This window comes from Macrobrachium rosenbergii, chromosome 21, assembly GCF_040412425.1.
Source record: "Macrobrachium rosenbergii isolate ZJJX-2024 chromosome 21, ASM4041242v1, whole genome shotgun sequence".
Classification (NCBI taxonomy): domain Eukaryota; kingdom Metazoa; phylum Arthropoda; class Malacostraca; order Decapoda; family Palaemonidae; genus Macrobrachium; species Macrobrachium rosenbergii.
The window spans coordinates 19,368,105-19,382,915 of record NC_089761.1 but is presented as its reverse complement, the minus strand read 5'-3'; the positions used below and the strand labels follow the sequence as shown (position 1 = coordinate 19,382,915).

The 14,811-nt window shown below is 35.5% G+C and overlaps 1 protein-coding gene across 6 annotated transcripts in view; it reads left to right on the top strand.

Annotated features, from left to right (window-relative positions):
* Nucleotides 1-14,811, top strand: part of LOC136849756 (uncharacterized) — a 167,465-nt gene that overhangs the window by 118,944 nt on the left and 33,710 nt on the right. The window contains exon 1 of one of the 6 annotated variants that reach the window (XM_067123158.1): nucleotides 13,230-13,313. The exons of the other annotated variants lie outside the window; for them this stretch is intronic. The gene's annotated coding sequence lies outside the window, so the exon portion shown is untranslated. Of the gene's footprint in view, nucleotides 1-13,229; nucleotides 13,314-14,811 lie in introns of those variants that run through there. 6 annotated transcript variants of the gene reach the window in all.

Genomic DNA, 14,811 nt, shown 5'->3' with positions numbered 1-14,811 from the left:
AACGAAAGGGGTTGCAGCTAGGGGCCGAAGGAACGCTGCAAAGAACCTCAAGTAATGCCTACAGTGCACCCCGTGAGGTACACTGACGGCTCTACCCCCCTACGGGACTTCATGCATATCATCCACCGCTTATCCAGAAAAAAAAAAAGACTGAATTGATGCACCTCTCGATATTCGTATTATATATATATATATATATATATATATATATATATATATATATATATATATATATATATATATATATATATATAATCTACCGTAATCTACCGGACGTTCAGGCAGCCAAAGAATCCACTGAATTGCCTTTAAATAGGGTTTACATTCTTCGTTCTTTCAAGCGGCAAGTTTGTATAAATTTCTGTGTACAAACCTTTACAACAACCTGAATGCCGAAAACCCCACTTTATGTCAGTGTTGCTGATGATCGTTATAAGATTTGTGTAATACTTTTTGCGTCTGTTGCAAATATGAATGTAAAATTGCAGAATATTGCAGTTTTTTGCAACAACAACAACAACAACTAGGTAATAATAATAATAATAATAATAATAATAATAATAATAATAATAATAATAATTAATATTATTATTATTATTATTATTATTATTATTATTAAGACTTCTTCAGACAGTATTTCTTCACGTTCTTTGTCTACTGAAAGGTCGATTACTCATCAATGATTCGATGTGCACTGACTTCCCTAAAGAGCAACTTATTTTCCTCCTGAAGTAACCTGAAGAGAAATCCAGTTTTCTGATACTGGATAATACCTGGCGTTGCCATTTTCCCAGTATTTTGAAATCCTTCCTGTTTTTATCGAAGTACGCCCTAAATAGTTTATATTTTCCCACCGTATTCTTCTGTACGGGGTAAAGATGTAATCACTCGCTCGGTATTTCCGTTTGTCATCTTCAAAACTCGTAAAACTAGACTTCGTACTCTGTCGTCATCATCGGAATTCGCGAAAATAAATGACCGCACATTTCGGGCAGCGGTGATTTCTGAGAAGTAAACAAGTAGTAATCTCGCGCGCCGTCATCGAAATTCGCAAAAATAAACGTCCGCAATGTGGTGCTTCCACATCAAGTTTCATAATTGGGAAAGTGAAAAACCGTGACTACTTAGTCTTAAGGAATGCAGTTCTGGAAATTTAATTTGTCAGATTTAAAGCAGGAAAGGAGTTTTGGGCGTCATGCCAACAGTCCTGGCCATACCTGATTCTTCGGTGTTGGAGTTTAATCATCATGTCCTTAGGGCGAAAATGTTTCCTTGCAGTCTTCACTTGGCTATGTACGAAATGTCGATTCCAGCCGAGGAAGATTATCATTGGACATCTGTTAGGTGTCGTTTAATATACGAAGTTCCTTATCATTTTAGAATTCATGGCTTATTATCCGATTTACGCTAAAATTACAAGGTCAGCGTTATCACCGGCAATCTGTATATCGTAAAATGTAAAAAAGAGTGAGAAAAAACAGAAGTAATGCTTCCATGACAACCTCGTGTCGTTTAACGAGAGAGAGACAGAGAGAGAGAGAGAGGACAATCTTGATGCTTTTATGACAGCCTCCTGTCAATCTTGATGCTTTTATGACAGCCTCCTGTCGACTTACAAGAGAGAGAGATAAAAGATAATGCTTCCATGACAGCCTCGTGTCGTCTGACGAGAGAGAGAGAGAGAGAGAGAGAGAGAGAGAGAAGACAATCTTAATGCTTCTATGATAGCCTCGTATCGGTTTCCGAGAGAGAGAGAGAGAGAGAGAGAGAGAGAGAGAGAGAGAGAGAAGACAATCTTAATGGTACTATGACAGCCTCGTGTCGTCTTACGAGAGATAGAGAGAGAGAGAGAGAGATTAGACAATCTTAATGCTTCCATGACAGCCTCGTATCGTTTAGCCCCCCAAAAAACAAAACACAGAACAAAAATGCTCAAATAAGTGTGTAGTTGGTTCAGTGACCAGCCAAATACAGGAAGCAGGACACCATAGTCTATCTAAATTTCCAGGTCTGTTGTGGTCACGCACTCAGTGGGAACACGCACAAACAAACTCACACACAAGAGCATTAGTCACTCCTGTTTCCGGCCTTAATATTTCACAACTTCCCACCTCTTCGATGTTACCTTTTTTCCCCCCAAAAGCCTAGGTATTCATTACTGCCTATTCATGTACTCGCTATATTGATTATGTTTTTGTACGTCTATTGACGTGTGCATCGTTGTACGGAGCATATTTTTACCTAGGCCTATCCGTTTAGCACTGTAATTTATACACACACACACACACACACATATATATATATATATATATATATAATATATATATATATATATATATATATATATATATATATATATATATATATATATATATATAATAAATCAGTGACGGATGAACGACTGCACAAATGCAATGATTCAAAAACTGTTAGCTTAAAACTGCTTATGGTATGGAATGGAAGAAAAGAGTGAGAGTTAAAGGAAAAGTTTCTGTGGAATCGAAGTATTTATACTTGTTGGTTTTGGAGAACAAGAAAGGTTAGATGTGCTGAGTGATCTTAATGCAAATGTGGGTTAAGAAGAAATAGTTGGTGCAGTTAGTTGATATCAATTCTTGAAATGAACATAAATGTTAACCTTGTGGAAAACATTTTTTTCAAGAAGATTGGTTGTTGGGAAAACATGGATCCAAAGTATATTCATAGATGTTCTTAGGAAAGAAGAAATAACAAAGGAAGAAACTGTTTCAGTATGAATGGGTTGAAAATTAAGTTGAACGTAATAATTAGAACTGGAGTGGCTGGAGATATATCTAAGTATTACCTGGTTTAAGTGAAAGTTATAATAGAGGGTAGTTTCACTTGGAAGCAACTGTTTAATTTGGGTATTATATGCAAGTAAGATAAGTGACTTGATATTAAAGAGTTAACATGGCGTACAGAGATACTGGGAGAAGGTTTAATGAAAACAGGCTAAGGGAAAAATAGTGTGATAAAAGGAAGTTATGCAGCATATGTGAAATTCAAGGATGGGATTAGTGAAGTCAGCATGGGGTAATAGCTGGTAAATGAGTGTAAGAATAACTAAAAACAGTGCATTGTGGGATAATGATATGAGAGGTTTAGTAATGAAGTTTTCTAAAACTATATTGTATAATTGGAAGACTGTAAGGAGGAAGCAAGAGTATTAATGAGGTAGTCAATGTCAACGTGAGTGAAAAAAAAGTTGAGATTTTTGAAAAATTTAATGGTATTTTAGGAAAAAAATTAAATTAATGCAGAGAGGAAGGTTATAGCGCACATAGATCTTGAAATAAAAGAAAATATGGCAATGAAAAGATGTGTCTGAGAAGAGTGCATTCCTCTGTAGATGGAAAAAGTATTTTAAAGATGTGTTGAATGTGGAGGGCAGAAAAGAGGCAGATCAGAACGGTACAAGAATAGGAAGGGGTTAGTGTAAATTTTAGAGTGCTTGAGGAAGTGACTGCTTGGATGTATTGAGGGAGAGTTTCCAAAGCATCAGGACAAAGTATTAATTGTACTTTTGAGTAAGGAAAAGAGTGAAAAAGGTGACTGTAAGAATTATTGGGATACAACTCAATATCAATTAAGGAAGAAGGATGGTAAGTTTTTTTTACTGAAAAGTCAGATAACCGAATTAATATAGAAAAATTAGTATATGTTTAGGGAAAAGAATGTGTTGGTTAAGCTTTTGTTATGAAACAATTGTGTAAGAAGTTTGAGAATGAAGATGTAAAACTCTAAGTGGCATACAGGGATCTGGAAAACCTTTTGATCGAAGTGACAGCATGTGTAATGTGGATGGTGCTGAGGATGTTTGAGTTAGGAAGTTAATAGGATGAGAGTGATCAAGAGTGTTTTATGATGAGTATGAACGGTCTGGTGTGTAGAACATTTCATAGCTTTAAGACCAGATTGATAAGAAAAGTAAGGGAGAGGAGGATGTAGGGCCAAGTTTCTATCTGATTAGAAGTGGAGTTGTGGCTGAAATATACAGTAACTGATATTTGCAGATATAATGTTAGTAATGTTAGCTGTTGACTGGGAGGAGAAGCTGCCGAGACTGGTCTAAGAATTTGAAGGTGTACATAAGCAGAGAAAGTTGAAAGTGAGTTATCAATAGAGAGTAAAAGCCAAAAAGATGGAGCAAAGAATGGTTGGCAGAAGAACGGAAGTAGTTGGTTCATACAGGTGTTAAGGATTTAAATCAAAACATGACTGTAGGAAGCCAGAAGAATCGAATCACGAATTGGTGAAATAAGGAAGAGAGCAAGGGCTCGGCTAAGATTGGGGAGTGAAGAGGGCATTTATGAAAGTAAAAGCAGGGTGTATGAAGACATTTTTGAGCCAACTACCTTTTGTCAAAGTGAGGTTTGGCTACTGAATATAAATGAATATAGGGTGGAAGCTGCTGATATGAATTGTTTGTCTAGTTTATGACGAGTAAAGGACAGAGGGTGAGGGATGTTGGGATATGATTTGATGAAAGCATCAGTATAGGTGAAAATTTATATAAGTACTACTAGGCAGTTTGGTCATATAGAGAGAATAAAAGGTGATAATCAGGTGAAAATGGTGTGTAGCTCGGAAGTTCCCGGAGTAAGGGTGAAAGGTAGGATAAAAAAAAACAAAAAAAAAAAAAAAAAAAGAAAGCGCTGGCTAGGTGTATGGAAGGAAAAAAAAAGAAGTTAAGTATACTTTAGTTTAACCAGACCACTGAGCTGATTAACAGCTCTCTAGGAGGCTGGCCCGGAAAAGTTAGACGTATTTTACGTTGCTAAGAACCAATTGGTTACCTAGCAACGGGACCCTCCAGCTTATTGTGAATCCGAACACATTATAGCGAGAAATGAATTTCTATCACCAGAAATAAATTCCTCTTATTCTTCATTGGTAGGTCGGAGATTCGAGTGTAGGAAGGAAATATTGCATATTGCAATGATGGGGGTATAATAGCCAGGAAGTGCGAAAATGCGTACAACGAGTGGTTCAGTGTATAATGGCAAGAGGAATCGATTCACTGCTGTTGAGCCTGCAGTGCAGATGTATGAACTGGCTAATGTTGTGGAAATTTTACGCAGTGGTGTTCATTCTTGAATCAACAGAAAAAGATGAACGTTCTCAATATATCAGTTTTTCATTTCATAACGTTTGAACAGCTCTTTGCGTGTCATCATCTAAGACAAACATTAACTAATTGCAAATATTGCCATTTCTCTTGAGTTTAACCCTTATACCCCAAACTTTTAAACTAAATTTTTTGCTGAATCCCAGACTTTCTGACATTAGCAAACTTTGGTCCTCCACACTGCTATGGTCTACTTGAGATTGCTTCAGTTTACGAGTGTTGTAACACGATTTTATTGAGTCTGTATTATAATGTGTCATGAATTTATACTACATATGAATATACTGCATGCTTGCAACTGTTAGTACAAATATTGTACAGTAACTGTTGAGAAATGTAGGGTATTACTGAGGAAAAACAGAACCATCTGACTTCGATAAATTGGATGATCTCAGAATTAAGTGACGAGAAAAACCTGAGCCCATAAACATTATAATGGCTGGTAAATATAATGCAAGAATGAGGTTTTTTTTTCTAGGCATTAAATCAACCAGCCGTAGATGCCGTAAATAATTGTCAGTATGAGGAGACCTCACCTCTGTCATTTGTTCCCTTCGTCTGAATAAGAAATCCCTCCTCTCTGGTTATTTTTACTCAATTAACATTTCCCAACAGCTGTATGGAGGTGTGGTAATCTTTTATAACTAATTCATGTAAATGTCCTTTGATGTCACTACGACGGACAAGGCCACTGGTTTACAGACCATATTGTAATACACCAGAAGCCCTTTAAGTAAGAGCTGATGACATTTCCTGCCAATGTCGTTAAGTGGGATTTTATAGTTCGCTAGATATAAGGACTGACTTGAATACTTAATTGGGAGATGTTAGGACACTCTTGTTGGTCGAAATTTGAGAATTTCTTGCAATCTTGAAGCATTTGTGTCTTTCATTTGCTGTTCTACAAAGGATCCACTTATCATTTCTTGATAAACTAGTATGAATTTTGACTTTGCTTACAAAGTCGAATAGTGTGCTTACAAAGTTCTAGACTTCAGTAGGAGATATAAATCTATGACCTTAACGTATAATTGGTATGTTAGCACGTAAATCTGATCTAGGCAGTTGTTATACCACAGTATCAACTTATTCTGTCAGCTTCTGCCACAAGGGACGGCAAATGGTTGAAAATTATGGAAACTGATTCTAAGTTAACCCAGCTCCAAAAAATGATCAAATTCACTTTTGTAATGAATGAAGCAATTTAAAGACGATATCACTACTAAGTGTAATTTGATTTGAAGAGTCCTTTTAATTCAGAAAAGTGATAAAATAGAGACCATTTTCACTAATGTTGCACTTGATGCACTTCACACTTGCACCGAGCACGTGACTTATGATTTTTTTTTTTTTTTGGCATAGCTCACCATTATGTGGGAATTGAATCGTCGTGATTTGGCGGGACAAAATGACGGTTCCATTTACGCAGGGAAAAATTCAGGACAAGGAAAAAAAAATCACAAGGTTAATCTTCAAGGCTATACGCTTCGTTTTCTGAAGCAATCCTAAAATTAATTTTTTCCCTTCAATTTTTTATATATAATAAAGGGTGTGTCTTGGGAGGTCGGAAAGAAAATTTGTTATGTTTCCCAGTTTTTAATCTTACTTTCTTTACTTCCTCTTCCTCATTTTTTTTTTTAAATTTTATCTTATCTTTGTCGTTTCATGCACCGAGGTTTCTTTAGTTTGTTTTTGCTGTTGTCATTTAACACTTTCGGGGCTGTTATGGATTGGTGATGTTGTTGGCCATGGACTTGGAGCTTTCGTTGTTGCTTTTGTTGTTCCTATTGTTTTTATTGCTAATGTTGTTGCTGTTAGTGCAGCGCATGTCAGTAATATTGCAGAACTTTAGTTGCTGTTGGTAATGCTAATTTCATTGCTGCCACTGTTTGTTCCTGTTGTTTTTTCTAACATAGCTGCTGATTTTGTTATTGTAATAAAGCTGCTGTTGTTTTTGTTGTTAATAATATCACTGTTGTTGTTTCATTGTTAAAATTTCGCTGCTATTACAGCCATCGAATTTTTATTTATCTATTTTTTTTTTGCAATTCGTTTGCTGCTGTCGTTGTTATTATTGCTGCTGTTCTTACCGCTAGTACTATATCTGTTTTTGTCGTTGTTGATGTTATTACTGAAGTTGTTTTGCCGTTGTTTTTCTCCCTTATCATCGGCCTCGCAATAATTTCTCCCCATCATTTCCCTCCTTACAAGCATTCCGTGACAGAGTAACAGCTTATAATCGCAGCAAAGGAGACTGATTTTCTGTTCCGAAAACTGGACGGATTGATCACAGTCTTCAACAGTCAGCCTCCAGTCATTGCTTTCAGTATTCGGTTGACTTGTTCAGTCAGCCGGTCTTCATTCATGCTTTCCCCCTCGCTCAGTCATCGAATCCGTGCTCTGGTCAAGTCTCTCTCTCTCTCTCTCTGTCTGTCTGTCTGTCTGTCTGTCTGTCTGTCTGTCTCTCTCTCTGTCTGTCTGTCTGTCTGTCTGTCTGTCTCTCTCTCTCTCTCTCTCTCTCTCTCTCTCTCTCTCTCTCTCTCTCTCTCTCTCTCTCTCGTTTCTTCACGATTGCGATCATAGTTATGTGTTCATGTATTGTATACTTATACAAAAGAAATAATAATATATATACATATACAGTATACATATGCATGTGAATACAGACTTAGATATAATGACGAAATCGGCCAGGATTTATACCGAGTTTTATTTTCCCTTTGGTAAATCTGCATATATATGTTAAAGGCAGATAGTGAAATGCACTTAGAGACATTTGATCCTCCAAGGGCTAGTAATAAACACGGTGAAATACATTTGACCTCCCAGGGGCTAGTACTAAACACGGCGAAACAGTGTAGGTGAGTCACTGTTTTGCCTTGTTTAGGTACTAGTAACTAGCCCCTGGGGGATCAAATGTCCCTAAGCGCATTTTGCTATCTACCTGAAATTTTAAATTTCAGGCAGTTCGTGTAATGCCTGGTTTCGCTATCTGCCTGTAACATATACATCACGTGTCACTGTGATTTTAAGCATCTCTCTCTCTCTCTCTCTCTCTCTCTCTCTCTCTCTCTCTCTCTCTCTCTCTCTCTATCTCTCTATACATATATATATATATATATATATATATATATATATATAGAATGGGTGTATATGAGTGTGTGTGTGTATGTTCCAACTTAACTGTGAAACGCATTGAGGAATTTCAACCAAACTTGGTATACATATGACTTACTGTCTGGAAAAGAATACTGTGGGAATAAGACATCACTAGCACCAAAGTGGGTGGGGGTGGGAAGGGCTTCCCTGAAACGGGACTGGTTCTGCACATAGACTTAGTAACTAAACAAACTTTACAGGTTTATCATACTCATTTCGTTATACATATGACTTACTATCTGGAAAAGAATACTGTGGGGGTAAGACATCACTGGCACCAAAGGGGTTGGGGGTGGGAAGGGGGTGACGTGTAAAAATAACCGAAAACGACTGATATTAGTGTCTAATCCATAGTTTTCAAAAATGTTGGGCAGTGTGACTGAAGCAACTGTCTTAACAGGAAAGAGAGAGAGAGAGAGAGAGAGAGAGAGAGAGAGAGAGAGAGAGAAGAGGAGTTTATCGGCTGTCATTCAAGTTTTCCCATGCAGTTCCAGGTTGGCCAGCTAGTGTATATATATGTGTGTGTGTTTGTGTGTGTGCTATATATATATATATATATATATATATATATATATATATATATATATATATATATATATATATATATATATATATATATATATCTCAGTTGCATGTAATATATGGAATTACTGGTAAATGTGCGCATACATTTACTTGTAAATATATCTTGTGCATATTGAACAAAAACAGTCGTCGCTCATACACAAGCAAGCACGGGCAGCAAACGCCATTATCGTCTGCAAAATGAAAATCGGTAGTAAATGCCATCAAACAGCGGAAACGCTCGGTTACCGATGCGAACGCAAGAGGGAAATCTCCCACGAGACCAAAATTTTTGTCGAGAAATGTCTATGCAGCAAAAAAAAAAAAAAAAAAAATACACAAAAACTTGTGAATGATTCTTTGCATCGCAGGAGAAGTTCCAAGTCACTGCAACGCTTCAGGTGGATTTTCTTTTCTGTTTTGTTTGCAAGGACGTACAGTGCTGTGACACGCACATACATAAACACATACACACACGCATACATATATATATATGTATATATATACATACATATGTGTATACAGTATATGTATATATAAATGTGTACATAATATATATATATATATATATATATATATATATATATATATATATATATATATATATATATATATATATATAAAATATATATACATACACATATATATGTACATATATATATATATACTAAGCCTATATACATTTATATATATATATATATATATATATATATATATATATATATATATATATATATATATATATATATATATATATATATATATATATATTAGAGGACATGCATTACAAAGTTAAGTAAAAATTATCACCCATAAAATAATAATATCCAGAGCCTGTATTGTATTCAAAACGTGTATTGATAGAATATATATATCACCCAGTGTCTATTTATGCTTGTCCAAATTCATTTATCACTTGAGTAACTTTCAGCTGATTCGAAGAAGATAAAAATATCAGTTTGTTTATTACCATCGCCATACTTATCCTCTTAGGGGGATAGTGCCGTCAGTGCGCCTCTCGAGGTGCACTGTAGGCACTTCTTAAGGTTCTAAGCAGCGTGCCTTCGGTCCCTAGCTGCAACCCCTTTCGTTCCTTTTGCTCTGTCTCCATTCCTATCCTCTTTCTTCCATCTTGTTATCCACCTTCTCTGACAATTTTTTCATAGTGCTACTGCGAGGTTTTCCTCCTGTTACACCTTTCAAACCTTTCTAGTCTCAGTTTCCCGTTCAGCTGAACGACCTCATAGGTCTCAGTGCTTGGCTGTTGGCTTAAACTCTATATATGTCCATTTCCACACACACTTATTATAATATATATATATATATATATATATATATAATATATAATATATATATATATATATATATATATATATATATGTATATATATATATAGAGAAGAGAGAGAGAGAGAGAGAGAGAGATGTATATATATGTATATGTTTATATATATATATATATATATATATATATATATATATATATATATATATATATATACATACATATATATATACCTACACACCCATATATATAGTTTTATTTATGATTTGTTTGTCCATTTACATTTATATAAATACATCATAATAAAACACTAATATTGTATTTAAAACTTGTTTAAATTAGATTTGTCAGCCAACGTCTGTTTATGCTCGTCCGTTCATCCGTCGCTTTCAGTAACAACTTTCTTTCGGCTGAGTGACAAAATAATAATTTTATTTTATGTTTATTACCATCGTCACTTTCATTATCAACATTGTCGTCATCATCCGTATTGTTACTGTTAAAAATTATTATTAAGTTTTTTTAATATTTGCAATTTATCATATTCATTATTATTATTGTTATTATTATTATTATTATTATTATTATTATTATTATTATTATTATTATTATGAAAACGAAGATTTACGAAATCTACAAATACATTGTTGCTTGGATGTTTTATTGTTAACACACAATAAAATTATTTTCAACAGCATTCTTTTTATAGCAGTATTAACGTTTTGGGAGAGAGAGAGAGAAAATAGTTAAGTTTCGTTTTCATTCGCCCGGTACGTCTCCGCAGTCACTAGCATTAATATACTGTATCCTTAGATTTACTGTTTCAATTTGCAAAATACCTCTACCGTAACAACAAAGTTAGATGTAAACGCTGATGTATCTCATTTTACAGATATGATTCCATGAAATGAAAAAAAAAAATAAAGTTTGAATGTGAAACTTTATAAAAAATATCTAGTTTACAAGTTACAAACAGACTGTAACTGAGAGAAATTTTTTTTCTTGATATAATAGATAGAATTGAATTGAATATAGAATTTAGGCCAAAGGCCAAGCACTGGGACCAATGAGGTCATTCAGCGGTGAAAGGGAAATTGACAGTTTTGAAAGGTGTAACAGGAGGAAAAAACCTCGCAGTTGTACTACAGAATCAATTGTTAGGAGAGGTGGAAAGTAAGATGGAAGAGAGAGAGACCTGCAGGTGCGGACAAAAAGGAACGGAAGGGGTTGCAGCTAGGGGCCGGAGGCATGCTGCAAAGAACCTTAAGTAATTCCTACAGTCCACCGCATGAGGCGCATTGACGGCATTTCTCCCCTACGGGCGATAAAATAGATAAGAAATGTATCTTGCAACAAAGATTGTTATTTAAAAATAAACATTATACATAGTTTACAAGAATCTTGATATTTGTATTAAAAGTTTGTCTTATTATTACGCGCAATATGAAGATGGAAAATTTTATGTTTGAGATACATATTTTCACTTACTTTTTATCCTTCTTTGTACTTAAACCTCCTATGTATATTTATATTATATTATACGTATATTGTAAATTGTTTCATTCATTTCTGTAGCGTTTCCCCTAATGTCACTTTTGATATTAACATATTCTTAAGAATATAAATTTGGTTTAACTGTCAAACGTCCCAATTATCGTCTACGCCACAGTTCTGTAAAAAAAAAAATTAGTCGGTGGTATTGAACTTTTGCGAGACTAAACTGAGTATATTAGTACATTAAAAAATCAAGAAAAGACTTGACAATAAAAAGATGAAAAAATGAGTAACAATGTCAAATGATTTATTGTCCCAAGTTTTGGCGCGAATTTCCCGAGGCCTTGGCTTGGATGGACTGTTGACGAGCAAAGGCAGCCAGCCATACATGCTCATGCCGGTTGCGTGCGCAGTTCAAGTCATTTTTCTTTATATACAGCGAAGAAACCCAAATCAAGGTTGATTACTGCAAGAAAAGACGGATGATTTTTATTGCATTCCTTCTTAAACGTGACGACAAGTTCGCTCTTATTTTAAGAGATTCGGGCCACTCATTATCCGACGGAATGCGAAGCCTGGCGTGTTACTATTCGGCAGAGGAAGTGTGGTGGCGATCCACAGCCATGAATCTTTTATTCTCGAAAGCTGGAGTATTTTGCCGGTTTCCATGTCATGCGCCAAATCTGTTTTGTTAGACTTATGTAGGAAATGATGCAACAAAAATATCTGAAATCATGTATTTAAAGTTAAATTATTATCTGGTAGTTGTTCAAATACATCTGTATTCAGTAAGAGTGACCACGCATATAAAATATTTATGTATTTTTTCAGTCAAATGTTGTACTGGGCAACTTTTTCGTTAATTTAGCTGCCTTTGCAATGTATGTAAGATGCTTTACATGCACACATACAAGGGATATGAGAGCATACACTAAAGGTACCTAAAATGTTTGTCGTTCTGATTGCTTGATAGCATCAACATTGTCTTCACATCATCATTTGGATCTTAATATATTCCCACTCCTACTATTACTGCCAAGTATTCTATGCAAAGGAATACCACATAGGCCCACTCACTTCCTTTCAGTCAGTTGGATATTACAATGCTTTCAAAGTTCAGCTATAGCAGAAGTTCAGAAGTCCTGCGTTAGCATTTGAAATCCACTGTGATTAAAAACCTAATTTAATATCAAACTTCCCGGAAGATCAAAATGACCTACGTCCTCAGAGATTCTCATGACCAGAAATAAAACAAAATATGAATAAGAGTTCTATAGGAGGACGTTCTGGAGAAAAAGTAAGCAGACAAACCAAATGCGTACTTAGTAGGCCTAGTTGTGTCGTCAAGGTGAGTCGCAACAATAGGCCTACATTTACCCTCAAGGTCAGCCGAAAAAGATAATGATTTCTAATAAAACGTAGAGAGGGGACTACAAAAGCATTCTTTTCTACGCAAAAAGATTACATCGTCCCGCCAGACATAAACTATTTCCCGCAGAACGGAGATCGGCCTAAAGATTACAACAGGGAATAACTTAGGTGCGACAGGGAGCCAGTCTCAATGTGCGTGCAACAATCTGGGAACAACTGGTTTCCATCGTGGGTGAAACTGAGAGCACAAAAGAGACCCAGCACCGCACGGGAAGGCACGAAGGTTGCCAAGGTAAGTGCACGTCTTACGTTCCTTTGTCAATGAACGGCTCTCTCGTTGCTCTGAACGTACACGCGTCCGCTTTAGAACTTCACTAAAATGTTCTCAGGGTGTTGCAGCACATTTCCACGGGAAATGACTTCGATAATGGCGCATCCAATCCAAACCAGGGGTAGGGGGGGAGAGGGGCGGGAGACGGGACGATTACTAACCATTGACAGTCAGTTACTTATTTCATGGGTATATTTATTTATCCTTTTTTTTTCACGCGAAGTTTATTACAAGTAGATTCCGGTCTGTAAATCACGAAATTTTTTTATGAAATATGTCGGGCTTTCGTAATGTTTAAAGCAGTTAGATGAATCATCGTGAATCATCTCCCTCTTCGAAATTTAGAGTATGTGTATTGTGTGTTCCGCTGGAAATTAATATACTGTACATGTAAGATTTTTTTGCATGCACATGAAACACCAGGTGATGGGGAAGTTTTCGGAGCAGGTATTCATTCTTGATTCAGCAGTTAACTGAAGAATAAAACAACAGCTGCTCTCTCTCTCTCTCTCTCTCTCTCTCTCTCTCTCTCTCTCTCTCTCTCTCTCTCTCTCTCTCTCTATATATATATATATATATATATATATATATATATATATATATATATATATATATATATAAATCTGACAGTGACATAAGGTGGGTCTAACTGTCCAATTGTGATCTTGTTCTGGAGACCTGTTTATAAAAAAAAAAATAGGAGAAACATTGCAAGTTTAATAATGCATCTCAACATGCGTATACGCAAATACAGTAAATCGTATAAAAAGAGGACATAAGACTCCCCCCGTCAACCTATATAATTCTAGAGTGAGGAGAGAGAGAGAAAGAAGAGAAGAAGAAGAAGAAAGAAAGAAGAAAGAAAGAAGGAAAGAAGAGAGAGAGAGACCAGCACCAGGTCTTTCGGGACATAAATAACTCCTGTTCAGCCAAGGACATTGCCTAAAGGACGTCTGTTTTTTGTGTGGCTAAAAAAAAAAAGAAGAAAAAAAAAGTTCTAAGACTAAAGACAAATCGCAGGAGCCGTCCGGCATTACTCATACTAGAAAAATCACCTTTAGGCGGGACCATAATATAGAAGCAATTTGCCATTTCCACTCATCCGATTGGTATTTGGTTCTGCTCAATTATCGTTTCCGGTTGTACGTATACGGGTATACACGTATATATATATGTATGTATGTATGTATGTATATACTGTATATATGTATATATATATATATATATATATATATATATATATATATATATATATATATATATATACATACATATTTATATATATGTGTGTGTGTGTATTCTATTCGTTTTAATCTGTACGTCATTTTACTATTAGAGAGGAAGATCCATTTTCCTGTAGAAGTACATGCTGGAATGTATGAAGGGAGCGTTGAACCAGCGCCTCCTTTATGGAATGAAGTGTGGATGTTGAATTTCAAGTGAGAAAGAAAAGTTTGGA